Here is a 6,382-nt window from a genome sequence, read left to right as displayed (position 1 = left end):
TGACTCTTTCCTGCTGGCACACCTGTCACACCTGAGAGTCAGCTAGAAGCTTACAGTGACGTGGACATCATGCAAAGACTGCCAGACTCTGTAATACTGTAAATGATCAGTGACTCAGGTTAACACTAAACTTTAAACAGTACCTCTGTGTCTCTGTGTGTGCTGAACATCTGGAATCAGATTGAGTCAGGCTGCATCAGCTGAATGTGTTATATGTAAATATCAGTATTTTTTATTCAGGTGTGGGGATAATATGTAAGACTGCAGTGAAGCGATGTACCAGATTAATCCCTGGCCAAAGGTATCGTACTTAAATCAGACTACTGATCCAGCCACATCAGCCTTTTGTGAGGTCTGTTTAAAGTAGACTTAAAATGAACTGCAGGTTCCTGAGAGGTGGACTGTGAGCACAGGAACACATGTTCATACATACAGCTGCAGCAAGCTTACATTAATTTTAAATCGATTTGTTACTCTGATGTCTGTCTGTCTGTTAGTCCTCTGACAGACTGGTACCTGTCCAGGTTTGCTCTACCTATGACTACTGGGACAGGCTCTTGCTCCTGTAATAGAAATTTTCTATTATTCTCATTTAAAGTATTTAAGTGATTATTCATATGCTTAGTTGTGACACTGTTATAGACTGTTCAGTGAAAGTTTCTAAAACTAGATGAACTTACTTCAGCGTCAGCAGTTTAAGAAAACAACTCCCTTTACAGGTGCTGATAAGGCCAAGGGCACAAAACAGCTTAACCATTGATCCGTTAGGTTTCATAGCGAGACGCGTGAAGTGTGGTATGATCAGTTTGTAACTTCCTCTTTCTTGGAATGCATAAAGGAGTAGGAGCACCACTTCTGTGGCAGAGCTGACATGACTGTGAACTTAGATGTTTGATGTGTGTTGGCTCTCCTGCGCGCAGTAATAAATAGCTTGATCACAGCAGATTTTATTTACAAAATTCCACAACACCCCCCCCCACCCTCCCACTGTGAACCTGAATTGAATATTCAGAAGACATTTGTTTAAATAGTTCTAGAAATCTGAGCTGTTGGTGTGGTAATAATATTAGAGCTGGCAATCTTTCCTACTGAATCTCTACTCTGAGTCATGTTAACTGAGATTAATTCTATGTTTACCTGACAGCCTGGACAAATGTGCTGTGTGAAGGATGTAAATGAAATCAGATCTTAACTGCTTACATTTAAGGAGCCTGGTCATATTTAATTGTAATATGAACCAATGATTTTTTGATTGCTGATTCTAAGAGAGTCTTTGTGGAAATCCTGTTTGGCTTTTTGTCATTTTAATTCTCTTTTCTGTTTTCCAGAACAGTTCTCCACAGTCACTGTCCACATGGGTCAGTGGGACCAAGAAGCACTCTGCTAATGTGAGACTCTGATCAGCAACATCCAGCAACATCCAGCAAGACCCAGGCAGCGTTTTCTATCTCCCAGCTGGAGTTTTTTGTTTGTGACGGGAGAGTCAGATTTTTGTTGAGGCTGGAGGAACAGCCTCACACTTGCAGAGGTAAGTCAGTTTGCAGAGATCCCTCCCACCCTGGCTTTTATGTGCTAGATTTCTTATCTGAAACAGTAACATTTCACTGACTGCTGCTTATACCACAGGTTAATACACTCTACTGATCCCTGATGGGAGAATCATCACCTCTGCCAACAAAGAAGCCTGGTGGATGTTTGTTTACAGACTGATGATGGGACATCATGCTCTGCATCTTCAAAGTTTGTCTCTTGATTATTATTCATACACAGTAATGTGAATTATGCTCATATCTAGTATAACTGGACCAACCTGGTGCTCTTCATTTATGGAGGCTGTTGAGTCTGAATGTTGGATGTTGTGTATCTCATGTTCTCTGGGCTTTGTTGTCCTCAGTCTTTTTGCAGGATCAGAAAACAAAACCAGGAGGCCTGTAAATGTTTCTTCTCCAATTGGATGATGATAAGACTGTGACACGGGATGCCACTTTTAGTCTTGTGATGAAGCAAAGCTCAGGAAGAAGTGGGATTAAATGGTACCCACATGTGTGCTGCTGAGAAGGATGTACAGGGGCACCTGCAGCCAAATCCAAGCCTCCTCAGGTTAGTTGTAGTTGCAGAATGCTTTAGGACTGAGACAGCTGAGGCATCAAATGTTTGATTAAAGCGATGAAAAAGAGAAGTTTCTTCCCTGTAATTATCACTTATTAAAATCTTTAGCAACTTCAAGTCTGTCAGCGTGCTGAGGTCACAGAAACAAGAAAAGCAGCTTGTAACAACCCTTTTGGGTTATAGCACCATCCATTTTCATGCTGCTCATGTTCCTTCTCTCTAAGAAACCTTACTGTTGTAACGGCCTGGCGCCTGCGACTACCGATCCCCGCACATGTATGTACGGACAGAGCAGAGCCGTGGAGACCTGGCTGGTATGGTGTATTGTTGCTGGCACCAAATAAAGGTCTGTTATTGGATTTAACCGACTGGCTTCGGGTATTTCAGCTAACCTCCACACCACATGCCTGCTGGACCTGCTAGCCGCTCCCGCCTCGCCAGACTGCTGTTACAAGCTTGACTTCAGAGTGTTGTTTACAGTTTTCTGTCATCATGATCTCCCCTGAAGTTTATCACTGTGAGCCAAGCAGTAAGTCCACAGTACTGTAATGATGATTCAGACTTTGGTCACAGTTGCATAATATTTTAATAATATACAATTATTTTTTGTAATTCATATTTTTTCTGTTAATTAAAAATTTACTTTGTGAAATTTGTATTTGAGAACGCAGAATGTGACAATATATTTTTGTTCAATATTTAATTTCTTTCAGTTGCAATTGTTAAATGAAATATATATATATATATGCTCACAGATGGTGACGGTGTGGAGAGACGGTGGTGTTTCCTCAGAAGAACTAGCAGAGTCACAAAGGGCACGAGTCCATCTCACCACCTTGACTTGCTGACTGATGCTCGTCTGCACTGCACAGAGGAAATCAACTGACCGAGGTTTGTCCAGTGCAGTGTTATGAAATGTATATTTGTTTTATGCTTACAGATTTGTTTTTCTTGACAGAGGCTCTGCAGAGGTTAGACTAAGCAGAGAAAATATGTGCTTTACATTTTACTGTGATTTACTGGGATATTTGTTGCCTGATGTTTAGCAGGAATGGAGAAATGGAATCAGAGGGAGAAGTTTTTGATGTTTTTGTAATGATGTAAGTAAACCTTCAATATTATTTATTTGCTTGGTTATATTAGGAGTGTTTCTGAGTGAGGGAGAGAGGAGTCATCATCCAGGTAAAGTGACGTGGATCAGTGGATACACTTGTCTCCCCTTTAAAGAAGATACTCTTAGAGAGAGACGATCCGAGTCATCCTTAAATGTTAGTGCTTTCAAATATACAAACATTTTTAAAGGACAAAATCGAACATCCCGCTTTGACTGTAATACAATTAAATCTTTGCATGTGTGTTTTCAAACTCTCAGATGGGCAGGATATCAGTCTTGGACTGTCTAACCTGCCGGAGCAGCACTGAATGATCACCACACATGAGCATGTTCCTGCAACATTCAGCATCTGATCTGCCATCTGTGTGCTTCTGCTTTTGGTAAGTAGAGTTACCTAACTACAGTAACTCTAAACACATGCCATCCATTTCTAACGGCCTGGTTACTTCCTGTCAGTTATTTTAGAAATCATGTGGTCACCTGACCTAACACTGTTTCTTCTTCTTCCCCTTAATGTTGAAGTGTCAAATGTCAAACAGCTGGAGAGGAAACTACACCAGTGTACTGGGATGTTTCACCAACACGTGCCAGACGCTGTAACTTCATGGTGACATCACCAGAGACAGCCCCGCCCACCTCAGGACCTCGCCATTGATCATGATGATTATAATAATGACAGCGAGCGGAACTAAGACTGTAAAAATCCACGACCAGAATGTTTAGATGCTTTCTAATTATTAATGAATACTGAGAGCCTCTTTCTGTGTTTTGTCTGTTTTGGTTTTTTTTACCTCATTTGTTACTAACAAAGTTCAACAAACTCACACAGTTTACATTCTGTATGTTTCCATCTTTACCAGCCACACTCTACCCGCAATTAAGCAAATAATCCTTAGAAATCGTTGTTTTTCTCTTTTGTAATTGATGATAATTCAGTGAATATACTGCGCTGCTTCCTTTTATTGCGTCACACATTGCTTTAAGTTTTTCAGTGTCCAGTTATTTTTTACTGCTGTTTGAATTCTCTGTATGTTTGACCCTGTAGACTGTTTAATGGACTGCTTGTCTTCCTGTTTGTAACCGCCGCCTGTTTTTGACTAAAGATTTGGATTTCTGACTGTAACACAGCCTCTGCGTGTCCTCCCTTTGTGTCCTCTTCCTCTGTGAATGTGTTGCATGTGTCACAGATTCATTTTATTAACAGCTTTCCCACAGTGAGTTGCATCAGCATTCATTCACAGCACATTTCAGAAGGATTCAGATTAATACAGTGATCTTACAGTCAGAATTATCCTGACAGACTCCCACTGTAAATTATCTTTCATCAGGTCAATTTTAAAGTTCAGTATTTCAAAGCAGGCGTTATGAAGAATCATATTGGCATTAGGACTGTAACAATATGTACTTACAAAGTCAAAGTTTTTTAATTATGCTAGAATATTGGAAGACAATAAACTTTTAGTGTTTTCTGCATATTAATTATACTGACACAGAGATGGTGACCATAACTGTACAGAAGCACTAAACAACTGACAATCTAACAAACATTACTGCCCTGAGCCGTCATGCACAGTGAGTCTGATCCTGTGCTGTGAGAGTCTGACAAGCATGTTTCTGGTCAGTTTGGAAGAAATAACATCACAATGTTGATCTTTTTTTAATATTCCTTCTCTTTTACAACATAAACTGTGATCAAAGCTACTTATGTTCACAGCATGTAATAATACTGACAGTCCAGGGCATTGTGGTCTGTTGAGCTAGGGTTAGGGTTAGCAATTCAGACATATGTAATCAATCTCTTGCTGGATATAACAAACACCTAGGAATTCATATTATAATTTGATTTTCATGAAATATTCATATTCAGTATCAGTCATTTTATATTATAACCACATATCCACCCAGGCTCATGGTGGGGCAGGGCTCTGTCCTGGGATGTTTGAGTGAAAGGTAATGTACACCCTGACCAGGTATCCAGTCTGTCACAGTTGTTTTCAATATTTGGTTCTAAAATATGAGTGAAAACAAAAATCCAACTAGGATTCTTGCATATGATGGATGAAGTCTGTCTTTGACTGTATTGTCCAGCTGATCCATCAAACCCCCAGCAGGTGAACCTTATTCATGACATAACACAGTGACAATGTAAAAAATTAAACAGCAACAGTCTAAATGTAAAGTGCATTTTAAAATCCTCTTCAATAAATTATATGCAAAGAGTCACTCAGGACTGTAAAACGTGAACTACAGAACCCAGAGTCTTCATCATTAAATCTCTGGTTGCTTCATTTTTCTATCCTATATCAGATACTTTAAAGGTTTTAGTAAAGTTGCATTCTCATGGTGAGGCAAAGTGTTTTATGTGTGTGTGCGTGTCATGAACGGCTGTAAAAGCCCTTTAATTAAAGAACAAAGCGGGGTTTGAGTTCGAGTTACGGCAGACTGGTGCTACTTCTAAACGGAACGCAGCCTTCCTACGGCGGACAGCTAATAACAGGAATCGGACGCGGTCCACCCTAGTCCACAGCAACCACCATAGCAACCGGCTAGCAAAGCGTAAAAGTGTTACAGCTGCAGAGAGCTATGGCGGTATCTTTGGAAGCTGTTTACATAGCTAATAATATATGATGTAACCATGGAGACAGTCAGTCACGTGAGCTAGCGGTGCACGTTTACTACAGTGAATAAGGTGATTGTGTGCACAGCGTCCACACGCTGCAGAGGGTAAAGATATTACTTCAATATTGTTTTATATTGATATATATTTGCCTTCTGCTGACCATCACCTCAGGTTCACCATTACAGTTTCAGCATACAAATGTCTAAATATGAACACATTAAAAAAAAATCATGTCTCAGAAATAAGCACAGCTGTTCATGTTTGTCATCAGTGGCGGTCCTAGCCTGTTTGGCGCCCTGGGCGAACACTCCCTCTGGCGCCCCCCCCCCCCACACACACACACAAAACATGTTAAGGATTGTACATTAACATAAAACTGTTGTCCACACACACATATGAAGAGAGAGAGAGAGTATGCATAGTTTGCAAACGGCTACCAAACAGCCATCATAATTCGTCATACAATGAGAACAGGACAAATCAACAATTGACAATGACTAATTAATATTAAAATCTGTAACATAATGTATTGTTTGGAG

At 40.2% G+C, this 6,382-nt stretch overlaps 2 long non-coding RNA genes across 3 annotated transcripts; both read left to right on the top strand.

Annotated features, from left to right (window-relative positions):
* Positions 1-962: 962 nt before the first annotated feature.
* LOC120439043 lies at positions 963-2,270 on the top strand. 2 transcript variants are annotated; one of them, XR_005612338.1, is made up of 4 exons: positions 963-1,528; positions 1,627-1,740; positions 1,895-2,100; positions 2,218-2,270. It is a non-coding gene; the product is annotated as an uncharacterized LOC120439043 (long non-coding RNA). The 2 variants fall into 2 exon arrangements; XR_005612337.1 differs by having other exon boundaries at positions 1,627-2,100.
* A 591-nt stretch (positions 2,271-2,861) lies between these two features.
* On the top strand, positions 2,862-4,345 carry LOC120438903. Its single transcript, XR_005612241.1, has 4 exons — positions 2,862-3,000; positions 3,253-3,377; positions 3,482-3,603; positions 3,746-4,345. It is a non-coding gene; the product is annotated as an uncharacterized LOC120438903 (long non-coding RNA).
* Positions 4,346-6,382: the final 2,037 nt, after the last annotated feature.

This window comes from Oreochromis aureus, linkage group 3 (assembly GCF_013358895.1).
Source record: "Oreochromis aureus strain Israel breed Guangdong linkage group 3, ZZ_aureus, whole genome shotgun sequence".
In the NCBI taxonomy this organism is placed as follows: domain Eukaryota; kingdom Metazoa; phylum Chordata; class Actinopteri; order Cichliformes; family Cichlidae; genus Oreochromis; species Oreochromis aureus.
This window is presented reverse-complemented; position numbering and strand designations above follow the sequence as displayed.